The sequence below is a fragment of the Pangasianodon hypophthalmus genome, chromosome 4 (assembly GCF_027358585.1).
Source record: "Pangasianodon hypophthalmus isolate fPanHyp1 chromosome 4, fPanHyp1.pri, whole genome shotgun sequence".
In the NCBI taxonomy this organism is placed as follows: Eukaryota; Metazoa; Chordata; class Actinopteri; order Siluriformes; family Pangasiidae; genus Pangasianodon; species Pangasianodon hypophthalmus.
The window spans coordinates 4,409,556-4,429,380 of record NC_069713.1 but is presented as its reverse complement, the minus strand read 5'-3'; the positions used below and the strand labels follow the sequence as shown (position 1 = coordinate 4,429,380).

At 38.5% G+C, this 19,825-nt stretch overlaps 1 pseudogene; it reads left to right on the top strand.

Annotated features, from left to right (window-relative positions):
• Positions 1-1,398: 1,398 nt before the first annotated feature.
• On the top strand, positions 1,399-19,416 carry LOC113547235 (Fc receptor-like protein 5; annotated as a pseudogene).
• The last annotated feature ends 409 nt before the right edge of the window (positions 19,417-19,825 follow it).

The following is a 19,825-nucleotide window of genomic DNA, read 5'->3' as shown; positions in this document are numbered from 1 at the left end:
ACCCGTCTACTGTGCGAGCACCAGGGGAAAGGTACGAGGGTAAAGGCCACTCAGGAATGGCTCGACGCTATATGCGCCTTCAGAAAATTTTTTGAACGGGGGATTACTGACTCAATCGAAACCATCTTCCACTCTCCCTGCCCCACTTCGGACGTTGCTCAGTCTACCTGCCCAACTGAGGACATCGCCCTGCTCCCTTCCTCAGCTGAGGATGTCTCTCTGCCATCCTGCTCCACTGGGGATGTCGTTTCACTTCCATGCTCAGCTGAAGACATCACTCCCCCCTCTGGCCTCGTGGAGAATGTCGCTCCCCTCCTTGGCCTCGCAGAGAATGTCACTCCCCCCTCTGAGCTCGCGGAGAACGTTGATTCCCCCCTCTGGTCTCACGGAGAGTGTAGCTCCCCCTGCTGGCTGAGCGGTGGCTGATGCTCCACGCTCATGCTCGGCCTGGGACATTGCACCATCCCTCGGCTGTGCAGAGGAGACCTCCCCGCCTCCCTCTCAGAGGGAGGATATCACACGTCCTTCTGGCCTCATGAATGGTAGTACTCAAAAGGACTTTGATCAGCTGAGCAACATCTTGTCTGGGTGTCCAGGACCTCCACCTGAACTTTTTTCATCCTCCAGGAGCTGTGCATTATGGGGATTCTGTCATGGATATGCTGAAACTAGCATTAGACTACAATTCCCATGAGCTAAGGCACCGCACATGATCATGTCACATGACTGGTTACACTTGATTCATGTTTTTGGTTAATTAGCACTGGTATTGCTCTTATTTTTAACACAGATAGGTAAATAATGATTAGGGATTATTTTTTTTTTTTAAAAGTACTGTGCATTAGTTTGGTATTTGTGTATTAGAGTGAACTTGCTGTACTGAGATGTTTCCCTGCACAAACCATAATAGTAACAAAAATGGAAATGTAGGTTATAATCAATGGTGGAAAGTGTACTGAAAAATCATACTCAAGTAAAAGTACTGTTACTTTCCAAAAAATGTAGTGTGAGTAGAGTAAAAGTACCCGTCCTAAATACTACTTAAAGTACGAGTAAAAAGTAGCCCTTTTAAAAATACTCCAGAGTAATGAGTAGTGAGTATTAGGCTGTGAATGTTATTCCACATTATACCCTGCAAATTAAAAATGTAGCCTACAGTGTCATTCTCCTTTATTGATGTTTCAGTTTTTTTTTTTAAAAATTGTATATAATATTGATATATATATATATATATATATATATATATATATATATATATATATATATATATATATATATATATATATATATATATATATATATATTATACATACAGTAGCTGTATCTCCTCCAGATAAGTGAGATAAAGTTTAAATATTATAAAGTGATGATTTTGTCAGGACCGGGGATCGAATCCGGATGTCCAGCGTGAGGATGGATATCTTACCGTTGAGCCACAGGGATGTAGAAAAGCCACGATGCAAACGCCGAGGTAGCGCACAAAAATATTTATTAAAAAAATCAAGGAAATAACACAAGGGCAAAAACGGGGAGAAACAAGAAGGCAATGGATCTCAAAAACGAAGACGAGGCAGGGGAACTGAAGACCGCCAAAAACTAAAAAGAGAAACAGGAAAAAAGACAAAAAAAAAAAAAAGGCAAGGGCTCTAGAAAAAACACAGAAGATATTAACTCGAGAGAGGCACCGATAAAGACAACAGGGGCTTAGGAAACAACAATAACCAAGCGGGGAACAAAGGCAAAAGGGACGGCTTAAATACACAACGGGAACAAGACACAGGTGAAAGCAATGAAACCAATTACAACAAAGAAAAACTAAGGCTGGGCGACATCTAGTGGGGAAAAAAAACATAACACAACAAAAAGCACAGAAAAAAGGACCAAAACTCTGACACATTTCCATTGAGCCCTGAACATGCCCTGATTGATACCAACACTAGCTATAACTAGTTCCATTAGCAAATGCAACTTAAACAAACTAGCTAGCTAGCTAAGGGTGGAAAATGTAGTGAGCTATTAAATGCTTACCTTACTGTTAATTACCGGATATGACGACACGTGCAAAAAGTCACTCGAAAGACTCGAGAGATGAACTAATCAATTCTCTTTCCGGCTCAGACTGCACTGGTTAAGCTTATGGGGCTGTCACGTGATGAACGAACGAATCAGACTCGAAGACTCGAAACAGGTGAACTCATTCCAGTACAGAACCTATAGGATGTTGCGCATGCGCGATTGAACGAATCACTCCCCGAGACGACTCGTTCTTCCCGAGTCACATTAAAGGTTCGTTCAAAATGAACGAATCGCTCAAGAACGACCCATCACTAGCGGGGGAGAGGAAAGTGAAAATCATTGCTTTTCTATTCCCTGTGTTTGTGTGTTTTCTAGACGCAGACGTAAATGAGGACGATCCCTCCGCTGCCTAAACCGGCCTGTTGTATCCTCACAGTTTCACCACCGCACTGCAAGTTCGCCGCGCCAAGCCTCCCTTCCCCCACTCTCCTCCTGCACTATAAGTTTCACTTTCACTTTCAAGGATAATAAAGAACACGACTCGCCCTCGCACTTACTGCTTCTGTGTGTGTGTGTGTGTGTGTGCAGCCTTCTACGGTCCCGCAGTGTCACACCCATCCACATAAGGTTCGATATTTTGTGCATGTTGAGATGCTTTTCTGCTCACCACAGTTGTAAAGAGTGCTTATTTGAGTTACTAGATCCTTCATAGCAGCTCGAACCAATCTGGCCATTTTCCTCTGACCTCTTATCAACAGAACTGCTGCTTACTCAGTGGTTTTTGTTTTTCTCACCATTCTGTGTAAACTCTAGAGACTGTTGTGTGTGAAATTCCCAGGAGATCAGCAGTTTCTGAAATACTCAAACCAGCCCTTCTGGTACCAATATCCATGCCATGATCAAAGTCACAGAGATCCCACTTTTTCTTCATTCTGCTGTTTGATGTGAACATTAACTGAAGCTCTTGACCTGTAGCTGCATGATTCTTTTGCATTGTGCTGCTGCCACATGATTGGCTGATTAGATACCTGCATGAATGTGCAGTTTTACAGGTGTTCCTAATAAAATAGACAGTCAGTGTATGTAGCTGTTTCTCCTCCAGATAAGTGAGATAACTCATACACTAAAATATTATAAAGTTTCCATTTTCACTGAGCCCTGAACATGCCCTGATTGATACCAACACTAGCTATAACTAGTTTATCGCTATTGTGTTCATTAGTAAATGCAACTTAAACACACTAGCTAGCTAGCTAAGGGTGGAAAATGTAGTGAGTTATTAACTGCTTACCTTAATCTGGAATATACCATTAATAGACAGTTCAGATTCACAGTCACTCATGCATTTCAGCACCTAAACAATGTTCATAGTAAAACAGGAACACTACTGTTCATTAATGATGACACGTGCGAAAAGTAGTTAAATATCATCTCCGCAGCACACTGCATTTTTTTTTAACTCAATAACAGAAAAGCCTCTGGTTATGGAGTTAGATTTCATTTTAAAAGATTAAAACTTGAATGAGAGAATTCAAAATACAGGTGTGTACAGACTGTTCTCAATGTACATGAGCAGACTGAACAGTGATAAGATATATTTTAATCAGTTCTGTTTAAATCTATTACAGTGTGGATGAGGTCAGGATTAAAATTATACTGCAGTTACCACTAGAGGGAGTCAAAGGCATTTTAGTTTCACTTTTCAATCACTGGCCACCACATGTTGAGTTCCTGCAGCCTTCCTGCCAGCTCCAACCAGTCTGGCCATTCTCCTCTGACCTCTCTCATCAACAAGCTGTTTCTTTCTGTCTTTTTGTTTGTGTAATCTATATAGACTGTTGTGTGTGAAAATCCCAGGAGATTTCTGAAATACAATTTACTGCATGAGGTTATGAATTATGGTGTACAGGTGTTCCTAATAAAGTGGACAGTGAGAATATAATGTACATATAGATATTTTGCCTATTTGCAGCCCTGTTACTCAGTGTGTTATTCTTTAATACAAATGATTTTAATCCTAGTAAAGTGAAACATTATAGGTTTTAGAGTGTGAGTCTTAAAACAGTCTTAATGTGAAAAAATAAGGGAACCACATCTGTCCACTAAAATGTTGAAGTGACGTATATGTACATTCTCTCTTCTCTCTCTCTCTCTCTCTCTCTCTCTCTCTTTTTTTTTCTCTTTCTCTGTTAGAACACAGGAAGTTGCAGTGTCTGTGTCCACTAAAATAGAAGTGTGCATCCACCCCTTAAAGAGAACACAGGAAGTGGTAAGGCTTTAACACACTCCTCTGCTCTGTCAGTCAGTCAGTCATTAGAGAGACAGGATGGAGCTCAGTCCACTCCCTGTGATGCTCTGTGAGTAAATGTTCTCTTTGTGTCTTCATTAGAGTGAGTGGTGGGGTATAAAGTTGTTCATCTGCAGTCTGAATGTCCTGAGTGATGAGCTTATTGTGTGATTAGGACATTGTGTGTACTTCAGCATGACTGCTCAGGTGGATCAGTGTATCCATATCTGTTATGAGAATGGTTTAGTGTGATGTGTAACTACTCTCAGTAACTATGATAGTTCAACAGGTAAGAGTACAAGTAGAGCAAGTTTAAAACGCAGGGTTTAAATAATCTAATGAGTACAAATGAGTCACACAGCACAGCACTTTTTTTTAAATAATCAGTAATCATTCTTTACGTATCTGTGTTAGAAATAAGAGCAATAACTGTGCAGAAACAAACACTTCTCATTAGTCCTGTACACACACAGAGCACTGACAGTGTTAGAGGCCTGAGAACAGAGAGCAGGTCGCGGATGTGGTTTATTTTCTATTTTTATGTAGTGGTGCAAATTCAGCAGTGAAGAAGGGGAGGAGGTGTGAAGGTGGGCGTGTGAAAGCAGTAACTAACACTTAACTTTTTAACTGTTGATATGATGGGCAAATTTAACTCCACTGACACTCACTGAGCTCTTTTAGAGCCAAAAGTTGGCCCAGATGGAAATCATCATTTGAAGCCAGAGTCTCCACAGCAGGGCCAGTTGGAAACAAAATGACTATTCAGAGTGATAAGAACTCTCACTGGCCACTTCATTAATACTATTAAAATTACTGGATTTGTTATACTATTACTATACTACTACTATACTACTCCCCATCCCCCCACCCCCACTCCCTTACCAAAGTTGTTGTAAAAAATCCTTTGACACTCTGGTCCATGCTCACATCATTGCATCATATAATTGCTGCAGATTTTTTCAGCTGAACCTTCATGCTGTGAATTTCCCATTCTACCACATCCCAAAGGTGCTCTGTGGGATTCAGATCTGGTAACTGGGCAGGCCACTGAAGTCCACTGAACTCATCGTCTTATTCATGAGACGAGTTTCAGATGACTTGTGCTTTGTGATATGGTGCATTATAATGCTGGAAATATTACAGTGCTTTAACTTCATCAAAACAGATGTGTACAGACTGTTCTCAGTGTACACGAGCAGACTGAAAGGTGATGAGAGTTATTTAAACAGTTGTGTTTAAATCTATTACAGCGTGGATGAGGTCAGGATTAAAAATGTACTGCAGTTACCAGTAGCCTGCGTCAAAGTCATTTTAGTTTCACTTTTCAACTGCAGGCTGCCACCCGTCTGGTCACACTTCTCTACCCTCTCGTTCCACGCTGCTGAAAATATCATGCAAGAAAATTGTGATAAAATAGAAGTTGTATCTGTCAATCCTCTCCCGCTCTCTCTCTTGCTCACTCTTTCTGTAAGAACACTACAGCATGACAGTTTGCTGGTTTTATGTCCCAGAGCTAATATTATCACACTTCTCTAATGTCTGCTGCATATTTGGTTAAATCAGTCCACAACTCCACAAGCTCCACTTCCCTGAACAGATCTCGGCCTAAAATCATGGCTGCCCCGGACTGCATGCCCCAGAATCCGCTACTGCTAACCTGCTTCCAACCATCGGACTTTTGATCACATGCACCTATTCGCACACAAACACACTCTTTAAAAGTGACTTTAGCTCACAAAGACGTTGTGAAGTAAATGCTGAGTTTGTTTAGTGCATATGACTTTGCCAAGCCTTCTGTTTCCGTGTTTGCTGTTCTGGTTACCTGACTTTTGCAAGCTTCCTGGTATTTGTGTTTTGCCTTAGCCCAGTTTACTTTGTTTGTTGATTGCATAACCTAAGCCTGTTTTTCACCCTGATCTTGCCTGACATTTTTGGATTTGTCTGCCTCTCATTAAAAGAACAACTGCATCCATCTCAGACTTCTATTCCAGTTGCTTTGTGCAATAAAGTGAAACAATCACCTTAATGAACAGAATAGTGACCATTCTATGAGTTATTGTAGTTTTTTTTATTATTAAGGGAGCTGAAAATGTATTTCTTACAGATGGTAGTTTAGATTTCCTGAATAAGGTTTAATCTTATGGATTCGTTGTGTCTAAAATGTGCTGTTTTCATTAATAGACTGAATATTTTCCATATTTATGTCATGGTCTGTTTCTGTTACCTTTTTAGTGCTGATTTCACCTATACCAGTGGCCCAGGCTCAAGGTGATTTATAAATACTTTATTATTTATATTGTGTGCATATTTGATTTGTTTTGGGGCTAATAAGTTTGTACACAATTTATCAATTTGTTCTTAGTCAACAACATCTTAGTTCTTAGATAAATAATGTTATGATATAAGAAAAGGATTACCTACAAAAGAAATAAACAGTTTTATGCTGCTTAAATGCCTTAACACATGAGATATAAAACAGCACAATTGTAATAACAGCAGCACATGGGAACAACTGACATAAATAGTGCTAAATAAAATGTTCCATGATGCATCTGATTTCTTAATAGTAAGTTTGGAATTAGTTTATGTAAGGTTTATTAACAACAGAATGTTTTATAGGGAGTCCTAAAGCTGTGGTGTCCATAAGGCCTGATACGCATGTGTTTATTGGAGAGGGTGTTACTCTCAGATGTGAGGAGGAAGGACTCAGCGGACATACAGCTGGTATAATAATAGTAAGAGACTCAAAGACAGCACAATGCAGGAGTTCATAATCCATTCTGTTGGAAACTCTGACAGTGGTGACTACACCTGCAGAGGACAGAGCAGTTACTTTCAAAACTCAGAGGTCAGTGATGCTGTTACACTGACTGTATCAGGTGAGTCTGTGAGTGTTTATTTCTTATTTAATATGATAATATTATTTTTAGGGTTCAGATTTTGAGCTGTCAGTAATCAATTCCATATTTATTTGTTTAATGTTGACTTTCACTTCCCTGTCTAGTAGACACCAATTTCTTTCACAGGAATCATCACCATGTGTTTTGCAGTAGCATTTGGGTTTTATATTAAGTTTGCAGTAGAATTGTGGTGAGTCAGTCTGATTAATAGTACACAGTGAACATTAAGAAAGAAGGCAGTAAATCTCACCTTGTGTTGGCTCTGCCATTATCTGATTTATTAGAAGATCATTTGAGGCATTGGAATTATAAGGTTTTATCTGAGAATTCTGTAATTTTGAGAGATTTTGATTATCAGCATCATGAACATCAGTCTCTGTCTCATCACCTGAGGTAGAAGTCACTCGCAGCATTTAAATACGAGCCTCATTATCTTCTCTTCACTTGACTGATGTCTGTTCACACTAACACCGCTGGGGAAATAATCCCTGATTCACTTCTGTTCTGTTGACTATATTTCTAGTTATTAATGTCTTTGTATTAGTTCATTTAAATATTATATAACTTTGTCTGCTGTCGTCTGTACAAAATGTGTAATCACTTCTCCCTGTTTTAATGATGATGTGATGGCACAGGAGCATCGCAGACATTTTGACAGCCACTATCTGATTACAAACTGAATTGATTAGACTTCTGTCTGTTTATATGTAACTATCCAAAGTTTTTCTCAAATCCTTAGAAAAGCAAACTTGGCTAGAGAGGTTTTATTTGTCATTTCAGTAAAATATACTTATATTTATGTAAACATTTTTACATAAATTAGAATTGTCAAAGTATAGTACTAGCAAACAAACAAACAAACAAACAAACAAAAACCCTCATCTTTGGTAAAAACCTGACTTTATATATACACATCAGATCTCAATGGGGAAAAATATCATGCTGGATATCTATACTGATATGGACTAGGTAATGTGTTAGGAACGAAAGTATGCCACATCGTTTGATGGAAATGAAAATTATCAACCTACAGAGGGCTGAATTCAAAGACATCCTGAAAATCAAAGTGAAAAAATGATGCAGCAGGCTAGTCCATTTTGCTGAAATTTCATTGCAGCAACTCAAAATGGTACTCAGTAGTTTGTATGGCCCCCACGTGCTTGTATGCATGCCTGACAACGCTCCTAATGAGACGACGGATGGTGTCCTGGGGTATTTCCTCCCAGATCTGGACCAGGGCATCACTGAGCTCCTGGACAGTCTGAGGTGCAACCTGGCGGTGTCGGATGGACCGAAACATAATGTCCCAGAGGTGTTCTATTGGATTTAGGTCAGGCGAGCGTGTGGGCCAATGGTATCAATTCCTTCATCCTCCAGGAACTGCCTGCATACTCTCGCCACATGAGGCCGGGCATTGTCGTGCACCATGAGGAACCCAGGATCCACTGCACCAGCGTAGGGTCTGACAATGGGTCCAAGGATTTCATCTCGATACCTAATGGCAGTCAGGGTGCCATTGTCTAGCCTGTAGAGGTCTGTGCGTCCCTCCATGGATATGCCTCCCCAGACCATCACTGATCCACCACCAAACCGGTCATGCTGAACGATGTTACAGGCAGGATAACGTTCTCCACGGCTTCCCCAGACCCTTTCACGTCTGTCACATGTGCTCAGGGTGAACCTGCTCTCATCTGTGAAAAGCACAGGGCACCAGTGGTGGACCTGCCAATTCTGGTGTTCAATGGCAAATGCCAATCGAGCTCCATGGTGCTGGGCAGTGAGCACAGGGCCCACTAGAGGACGTTGGGCCCTCAGGCCACCCTCATGAAGTCTGTTTCTGATTGTTTGGTCAGAGACATTCATACCAGTGGCCTGCTGGAGGTAATTTTCTAGGGCTCTGGCAGTGCTCATCCTGTTCCTCCTTGCACAAAGGAGCAGATACCGGTCCTGCTGATGGGTTAAGGACCTTGTATGGCCCTGTCCAGCTCTCCTAGAGTAACTGCCTGTCTCCTGGAATCTCCTCCATGCTCTTGAGACTGTGCTGGGAGACACAGCAAACCTTCTGGCAATGGCACGTATTGATGTGCCATCCTGGAGGAGTTGGACTGCCTGTGCAACCTCTGTAGGGTTCAGGTATCGCCTCATGCTACCAGTAGTGACACTGACCCTAGCCAAATGCAAAACTAGTGAAAAACAGTCAGAAAAGATGAGTAGGGAAAAAATGTCAATGGGCTCCACCTGTAAAACCATTCCTGTTTTGGGGGTCGTCTCACTGTTGTCCATCTAGTGCACCTGTTGTTAATTTCGTTAACACCAAAGCAGCTGAACTGATTAACAACCCCCTCTGCTACTTAACTGACCAGATCAATATCACAGGAGTTTAATTGACTTGATACTATACTCTGATTAAAAAGTGCTTCTTAAATTTTTTTGATCAGTGTATATGTATACTTGTAAAAACTTGACTTTTGACCACGATTGGTTGTTTTCCAGAAACCAGTATAGCGACGTCTAATGAATTCTTCCATATTGCCTCACATATGTTCAGAAAATAGCAGGTTTATTACATTAATTCATTCAAAAAATAAAAGACAAAAGTCAGATTGAACTATATAATTTCGGGTACCTGAATTGAAATGTGCAGTGACTCTGTAAAGGAAGATAATTAAATAATGAACTCTCAACTGGGTGTCGTCTCTTCTGCATCTTTATGGTGAATGAGAAGAGACACAACGAGAGTGACAACTCACCCTAAACAGACATGCACAATCGATAATCTCTGAATCCAGTATGTGAGATAATACCCAAAGAAACCAGATCAACTTTTACAAGTGCAAAAAGGATGCTCTGATAAAGACTGGTTGTTCCTAACCCAAAATCTTCCCCTTAACACACAAACACATTTTCTTTCAAGACTCATTTAGGTATAGAGTTACTCTAAAGGGTAATTTAGGTACTTTTTATATTTACCTTTTAAACTGTTTACACATGCATACAAAACATATTTTGTCTTCACTAAAAAGCCAGGCTGATCCTACTTTTATGGTTGGACTGAATTGAAAATGATAATTAATGTTTGTCAGCTAGATGATTATGTTTAGCTACAGAATGCCTGTAGAAAAAAGTCGTCAGTCATGGCTTTACTGCAGGAAATCATGCTTTTCAGATGCTTGAATAAAATCATGCTTTTGCTAATTTTTAAGAAAATGCAGATATGTTCAGATGGTGGTGCAGGATTTGTGCAGGATCTATAAAATAACAATCTAAAATCTTCAAATACAGAGTTTTTGTTACATAGAAAATATACTGAATACCAGCCATGTAAGAAAACATACAATTATAACATCCTGTCTCAAATGGTAAATATGAATGTTTGTTTTAGACAAAAAGCATATATTAAAGCATGGTGAATCTACTGCTTATGTTGTAAAGTGAAAAGCAGCTCTGACACCTTCATCATTTCATACCAACAGCAAAACCCAAACTGACTGTGAGAGTGAATCCTCAGAGCTCCATCTACACTGGAGACACCATCACTCTGAGCTGTGAGCTGCAGCAGTCGACTGGATGGGAGTTTCTCTGGTACAAAAATAATCAGCCATTACAGCTTCTGAACAGTGAACAAGCACACACACAAGTGACAGTCGATAACGCAGGAGAAACAATGTACCAGTGTCACACACGCAGGAGAAACTACTACTACACCTACAATGACTACTACTACGGCTACTACTACACAGAGCTCAGTGATCCCGTCAGGATTACAGTGAGAGGTATGTCATGATTTTTTCCTCTTTTCATCACAGTTTTGTTAGAAGGGGTAAGAAAAAATATTGCTTAACTATTGTAATTCCTTGTTATTCCAGAATGTTCAAAATAATCTTGAAATGCATGTTTTAAAAGTATTTGTCATTTGTGGCTGCTGAGATCCAATACAAAAGTTTAAAAACGTTATTTAACAAAGAACGTGGAAAACGTGGAAAAGTCTTCAGGACAGAGGAGGTTATACTTTGCTTTTCCCCTGTAACATGACAAGCTGTTTTTTTTTCACTATTATTATTCCTTAAAAGAGTCAGAAAAATGTGAGGCTTGTGAAGAAATGACTGTTTATAGCTGCTGTAATGTAAGTGAGAACAGGAACTAACTTGTTTTGCAGACATTCCACAACAATAAATGTAACTAAAAATGGATGAAAAGTACAATGTGTCATTCATTAATAAATTAAACATTGTAATCATTGGCAAATTGTTGTGGTTTAAAAGGAATAAAACAAATGAGGACATGCTGTTATAGGAAAATAATCTGTACTTTGTGGTGGAAACAGTAACTCACTTTATACCATGACGACATCATTCAGTGTTTTTCTATAAAAGTGTGAGACAGAGTGTTTATTACTTATTTAAACTTTGTTAAAAGAAGGCAAAAATTCACAATGTATTCACTACATCTGAAGCTAGAAGTCTCCAATGTGTGAGAAATGTAAGAAACTATCTTCACTTCTTTACAGTCTAAACTCAACATACTATATTGAATAGAATAATAAGTAGTTACAAATACTATATATGGAAATATCTTGTAAATAATTATAACATGGTTACATGTGTGTAACTAAACACCTGAACTCCACAAACTGTTGTAAAGTCATAAGGGTTAAGCACAAATTTACTGTAATTAAAAACATAAAATAGTACACAAACCTGCCCCATGCTGTAATCTTAATTATATTAAATATATATTTCAGTTAACCTTTGAAAATTTGTACAAATTATTGTGTGTGTGAGTCATACTGAAACTGTTTTACTAATGAAGACTGGGTTTTTGTGGGAAAATATGCACTGCAATTTAGACATATAGTTACACTCATCTAAATACATATTATTAGTAATTTATCCTTTTTTTTGCACAATCCTGTTCTGCTTGCTTCTACCTGTAACAGAATCACAAATGTTGAAGTGCAATGATGATCATCAGTCCCATAAAGACTACAGCCTACACTGTCCAGTACAGTTTAACTGGATCTAGATTTAACTGGATCAGAGTTAATATTAGTAGACTTACAGTTTGTTATATATGTACAGTCAGGTCCTGAAGTATTTGGACAATGACCGAGTTTTTGTGATTTTGCTTTTATAGACCACCACAATGGATTTGAAATAAAACAATCAAGATGTGATCAAAGTGTACACTTTCAGCTTTATTTTAAGAGGTTCCACAAAAACATGGCATTTACCATTTAGGAATTACAGCCATTTTCAACAAAGTACTTCCATTTTCAGGGGCTCAAAGGTATTTGGACAAAGTGACATCATTGTAAATATAACCATAATTTTAGTACTTGGATGAAAATCCTTTGCAGTCAATGACTGCCTGAAGTCTGGAGCCCATGTTCTCAAAACTCAAATTCTGCCTTCAGTCTTGTCTTCAGTAAGTGAAAAGCATGCTCTATTGGGTTGAGATCAGGCGACTGACTTGGCCATTGAAGAATATTCCATTTCTTTGCCTTCAAAAAGTCTTGAGTTGCTTTCGCAGTATGTTTAGGGTCATTATCCACCTGCACTGTGAAGCGGCGTCCTATCAGTCCTGTCAGCAGTCACATCATCAATAAACACCAGTGAGCCTGTTCCATTGGCAGCCATACATGCCCATGCCATAACACTGCCTCCACCATGTTTGACACATGATGTGGTATACTTTGGATCATGAGCTGTTCCTTTCTTTCGCCATACTTTTCTCTTCCCATCATTCTGGTACAAGTTAATCTTGGTTTCATCAGACCAAAGAATCTTATTCCAGACCATGGGAAGCTTTTTTAGATGTTTTCTGGCAAAGTCTAATCTGGCTTTCCTGTTCTTGAATGTTACCAGTGGTTTGGACCTTGATGTAAACCCTCTGTATTTACATTCATGAAGGAGTCTCTTGATTGTAGATTTTGACAAAGATACGCCTACCTTCTCCAGAGTATTCTTGACTTCTGTTGAGGTTGTGAAGGGGTTTTTCTTCACCAAGGAAAGGATTCTGCGATCATCCACTTTAGCTGTCTTCCGTGGTCTTCCAGGCCTTTTGGTGCTGCCGAGCTCACCAGTGCATTCCGTCTTTTTAAGAATGTAACAAATTGTTGATTTGGCCACTCTTAAAGGTTTTTCTATCTCTCTGATAGGGCTCTTTTGTTTTTTTCATCCTAATGATGGCCTCCTTCACTTGTATTGAGATCTCCTTGGACTTCATATTGGTAGCTCCAGTCGAACAGCTGCCAAATGCCAACTCAATACCTGATGTCACCTCCAGACATTTTATCTGCTTCGTTTGTCTTGAAGTAACAAGGGAATGGACCGCACCTGGTCAATTTAACATCTTGTCAGTCAATTGTCCAAATATCTTTGAGCCCCTGAAAATGGAAGTACTTTGCTTAAACTGGCTGTAATTCCTATATATATATATATATATATATATATATATATATATATATATATATATATATATATATATATATATATATATATATATATATATGCTGTAAATTAGCTGATAGATTTGATAAAAGCAAACTGTTTCATTCACTATTCCACTATTCCTATATCATCATCATACACCTATGATGACAAATTCTTCATGACAGTTTAGATGATCTATTATTTTTCTACAGCAAGCCCTTAACCAGTGGCATGAATAAATCTTGATAAACAGGTGTTCAGTGGAGACGCCGTCACTCTGAGATGTGACATACAGGATGAAAGTGTCTCTAGCTGGCAGTACAGCTGGTATAAAGATGCTTCACACAGTCCTGTCAGTAGTGAACAGGTGTACAGGATCAGTGGTGTTGAAGTGACCCACACAGGTAAATACACCTGTAGACTCCTCACACTTCAGTGATGCTGTTACACTGACTGTATCAGGTGAATGTGTGAGGGTTTTTAGGGACACATGAAAATGTGCAATTAGACATTCATGAAAAGCTTCTTACTATGTATTAAATAAATCAAGAAAAAAAATTTATTTCCTGTGTAACAGAGAGACCACGGGCAGTACTGAGTGTATCTACACAGAGCTGGCTGACTGAAGGAGACTCAGTGATTCTAAGCTGTGAGGTTACAGACTCCTCTACAGACTGGACATTCAGCTGGTACACAACTGTTCCCTACAGAGACGGCTTAACTCAAATAAAAAATAATCATGGCTATAGCATGTATGTGGAGCTCCTCTCAGACAGCAGCAGAGGATCTGGAGGCAACTACACTCTCAGTCCTGCTGCTCTTCATCACACAGGAGTTTATATGTGCAGAGGAGAGAGAGGAGAACCAGCCGTTCACACACAGTACAGCAATCCACAGCCACTACGGATCACTGGTGGGGAAAATTAACTGTTGTGTTGAAGTGTAGAATACAAAAGTGTGAATGTAAGATCAGATTAATGCAACATTTTTTTATATTTATAAGGCAGTTGAAGAGCCCTAAGTGCTGGTAGAGGCTTATTGTCACGATTTCCCTTGTGTTCCTCTGTATTTTGTGATGTTTCTGCCCCTTGTCATTGGGTAATTTTTCTGGGTAACATACAGGACTCAGGAGATGGTTGAGGATCTATGTGCAGGAGGATTTTATTTTAAAAGCAGGAACGGCAGAGCAGGTTAACATTATGGATTTTTTCTCTTAGAAAGCTTGCCAAAAATGCAAGAACATTCCCAAATCTTGTTTAAATCCAAATACAGATACAGATATGGCTATTCAGAGCAAAAACAGATGCAGGTACAGATGATGTCATTATGTTACACTGTTAGTAAACACAATGCAGATAACAGAGGTGTAAAGCAGGCAAGAGTCAAACACACTGAAGCACCGTACAAGAAATCAGAGGACAAATCCAAAAGACTAATCAAAAGACAAGGTAAAGAGTCTAAACAGGGCAATGGCAATCACAAACTAAACATGGCTCTGAACTTGCACAAACCCTGGAACTGGCAAGACTTTACATCATATATAAGACCATGTGCTGGCCTAATATACTCTACAATGAGGAAGTGACCCGGATAGAGCTAGACTAATACTCAGGCGACAGTGACATCTGGTGGTGAAGAGGCGTAATGTCCCCCACTGATGTGATTCCCTGATTGTGTGCACCTGTTCCTCACTGTAAAACATTTGCTGTAATATTTACAGTAAATCACTGGTAGTAAAGAACAAATGGCAGTAAATAACCATAAACATATTTACTGTAAAGTATTCTAATATCTTTACAGATAATTCCTGTTATTATTCCTGTATGTTTCCAGTAATATACTGTAAATTCTGGAAACAAAATACTTGTAAATATAAAATAAAACATAATCCAGTACATTGGCTCATTAGTCTCCTCAATCTTGTACAAGTTACAGTAATTTACTTGGGTTCTGTCACATTATATTATATGATTGCTGTTCTTTTTTTTTTATTAAAATTTCTCTTTTCTGTGTTTAAGGTGAATCTCCTCCAGTCTCTCTGATCATCAATCCCAGCAGAACTCAACACTTTACTAATGACTCTCTCTCACTGAGCTGTGAGGACCAGAGTAACTCTACTGGATGGACAGTGAGACGATACACACACAGTGAGGGAGTGTTAGATTGTTCACGGTGGGGATCAGATACAGGATCTACATGTAAAATCAGCTTCCTCTCCACATCCCACACTGGAGTTTACTGGTGTGAGTCTGAATCTGGAGAAAACAGTAATCCTGTCAACATCACAGTGCATGGTGAGTCTTCATGTAATGTGTTTACTGTTAAAGGAAAAGGGAAATGATTAATTACAGAATATTCAGAACTCTGACATTGTTCCGGAAGAAAAAAGATAACTATTTTTTTTCCCTCAGTACATTACCTGTACATTTCTATAATTCTGAGTATGGAGACATGTATGCTAGTAGTAGAACTTTTATTTATATTATCTTCACAAACATCGTAGTGTGTGGATTTCCTTGTTTGTGATTTTCTGTGTTCTAGATGGTGACGTGATCCTGGAGAGTCCTGTCCATCCTGTGTGTGAGGGACATCTTCTGACTCTACACTGTTTATATCACAACACAAATTCTTCAAACCTCCGAGCTGATTTCTATGAAGATGGAGCAGTTCTCCAGACACAGACTACAGGAGAGATGATAATCCGAACTGTCTCAAAGTCAGATGAAGGTTTCTACCACTGTAAACACCCAGAGAGAGGAGAGTCACTGAAAAGCTGGCTCTCAGTCAGACGTGAGAAATCATTTAAATAGTCATTTAAATACAACTGTGACTTGAACTCTGTAGCTTTACATAATGTAATCTATAGTCCTTAATTTATGTAACTCTGTGTACAATATCCTATGTTATGCATGTGCACACAAGTGTAAATTAATTTATTTGTACATAGATTGAGCTAAAACTTACAAACACGTCATCATTAACAACGTGTTATTATAATGATTATTTTATTCAGCGTCAGGTCCATCAGGTGTAGACGCTCCATTCTCAGTGCTCATGCTGATCAGTAGTGTAGTGACGGCCTCTCCGTATCTGCTGGTGACCATCATTCTGCTGGTCAAATGTTACAGAGCTCGAGGTAAGAACTCTTTCACTACGTTTCACATAATGAGCACAATAACTTTACTTAACGCAAGAAAAACATTTTCACCTTAGAAGAAGTAGTAAGTACGTGATTCACTATTCTCATTTTAAAAGCAAAAATCCACATCTGAGAGTTAAAGCACTTGTTCTAAAATGCACTTACAGTAAGATTTAAATGTAAGTAGGATATGATATAAAACACAACATCTGTTTCTGCTGAGGTCTGAGGGTGAATTTACATGTGACAGACGCTTCAAGTGGAGTTACATTTTAACTTCACTAATAATGTACATTATTAAGTAAAAATACTAAAAATAGTGCAGAAATGTATTTCATAAGTAGATGTGCTGACTTATCCATCATAGTAACAGGTGTTAGATAATCTGTGTAATTTAGGGTTTAAAAGGAAGAGGTAGCATTTTAATAACACAAAAGGAAATGTTAATAAATTGTTTGTAATAATTGATGAATCTCTGACCTACATTTTGCAGTTACTGAAGATGACTGAATGAATGATGTTCATTTTCTAACACATCTTTTCCTGAAGCTCTGTCACTTGTCACTTCACTGTCATTCAGAAGCCTTAAAACAAACACCCTTTAAACTGTGTTTAGGATGAGATCAAATGCAGGTTGGTTGCTTTTCTGCCATAAACACCTGGAATAAACTTTGAAATGAAACAAATGACACTTTAATTTCTTTAACAGCTCACACTGATGAAGAGAGAATTGAGAATGCAGTCATAGAGGAGTGAGCAAAGTTCATCTAACAAAAGAGGATGCATTTACTGTAAAAATAATTTCATAATTTCTTGTTTTTTAGGACTTTGTGGGGATTTTAAATAATACCGATTTTTCATTTTAATGTCATGCTGTTATTTGCTCTGCATCTTATAGACACCCTCGTTGTTCTGACTGGATTTGTTTAACTAAAGCCTGCAAACCTCCTCATGAGGTGAAAGTTACCATTCGTGTAGTTTCTAATAACACTTATATCCTGCTAATGCAAAACAGAGTAAAAATGAACAAATATTCTTTAAAAATATTTATCGGTCAGGAGAAGTTTTTGATGCATTGTCTGAGGGTTGAGCTGTGCTTCTGCAAAATAACACCTGGCATGTGGGAAATAAATGTGTCTGCTATTGGAGTGAGTTTAATCCCAACATGGTGACCTGCACATTAAAACCTCAAAACTTTTGATCTAACTGTAACGAGGTTTAAGCAAGCACAGTAATCTGTGCAAAATGGTTGCATTAAGTCCAGAAAATATAGAATGATACTCTACTCTGTCAGTTGCTGGACCTCTGTTAACACAATCGTTGTTTTCAAAGTGTGGGGCGCGTCCCCTGAGGGAGTGCACAGGTACTGCTGGGGGGGCACCGGATATCAAAAAAAAAAAAAAAAACACAGCCAACAGACGTAGCATGGAAGATGGATCGGTTTGTGAAAGGGAAGAGAAAAGCCGTAGATGAGGTCACACAGACATCCCAGTCAGGTGCTGGTCATGTGGTCATTGATAAGCTAAATGCAGAAAATATTGTGAGGCATATCTTACTCTCGGCTTCATTGTTAATGTGGTTGGTGAGGAGGAGAGACCTATGTGTGTCCTATGTCTTAAAAATTAAGACGATACATCCTAATTATGTTCAAAAGCCACTGTTTTAAAAGAAAACCTGATCAATATTGTGGGCAGCATAGGCATTTTGTAAAAGCCACTTCAGCAACAACTTCTGGCTTCGTACAAAATTGTGTATCGCGTTGCACAATGCAAGAAATCACACACGACTGCAGAAGAGTTGATTCTTCCTGCTGCCATAGATATGGTGTCAGTTATGCTTGATGAGGCGAGTGTCACGAAATTAAAGACTATCCCCGTGTCTAATGATACCATATCAAGACTAATTTTTGATAATGCAAATGACTTGGAGGAACAGTTTATTGAGAAAATAAAAGGGAAAAGCTTTGTGCTTCAAGTTAACGAGGCCACTGACAGTACCAAGGACAGTTTGTTAACAGCGTATGTGTGTTTCATGCACTATGTGCACCTGATCTTGTTCTGTTCAATGATTGAACGGCAACACAATTGTAATTTCAAAAATGTTAAAATTTGTAATTTCAGTTAAAAAATTATTCAATTTTCGTGACTTTTAGTGAAATTAATTGGAGGGGGGAATACAGGTTTAAAGGGGGCAGGACCAAAAAAGTTTGAGAAGCACTGGTATATGGTATAAACTGCATTATTTCAGAATGAAAATGTGCAGTGTAATATTTTCCAGTGTAGGCTGTATTTTCTGTATAGATGACTACAGTCAGAGTGTTTGGTGAAAAGCCCAGTGTTACTGGAGTTAAAGTATGTGAAGCTTTCTATGTATGCAATGAAAAAACAAGTTCATTGACTGTTGTCTGAAATATGGTGGGAACTAATATTGTGTTTTGTGTCTTCTCAGTATTAGTTCTACCACTACTGTATTTGTACTGCTGTGTTTTCTTCTATTTCTGTGTGAGATTAGCTCTAGTTGAATTACGAGGAGTAGACTTCCAATCTCAGTTAGACACTGTTGATAGTTTTGTTTGAATTTTCAGCTGTGTGAATTTTAATTGTAGTTGTGTGAGGAGATTTGTGGATGAAATGTTTTGATCTATTAAATAAATGCATCATTATCAATTCACTGAATTATTTCACCTGGTAGCAATAATGTATCATATGAAGTACAAGTAATACACTGAGAAAACTCTTGTGTCTTTGTCAATATCAGCATTTTTAGCATTTTGTATTTTTATACAATGATGTACTGGAGATAAAACATTTATTGAGCCAATATAATAATAAAAATAATAAAAAAATTTAACCAAGACAATGTTAACTTTATTTCTCTTGCTTTTAATTTATATTTTAAACCCCCTTCTGCTGCTATATTGTTGTCTTTTCATTGTCTTATATTGTCTCTTGTCTCCTGCTGTAACACTGGAAATTCCCACATGGGATTAATAAAGTGTTCTCTTAAAAGCAGAAACTCGATCCTGCAGTATTATTCAGTGTAAGTAGAGGAT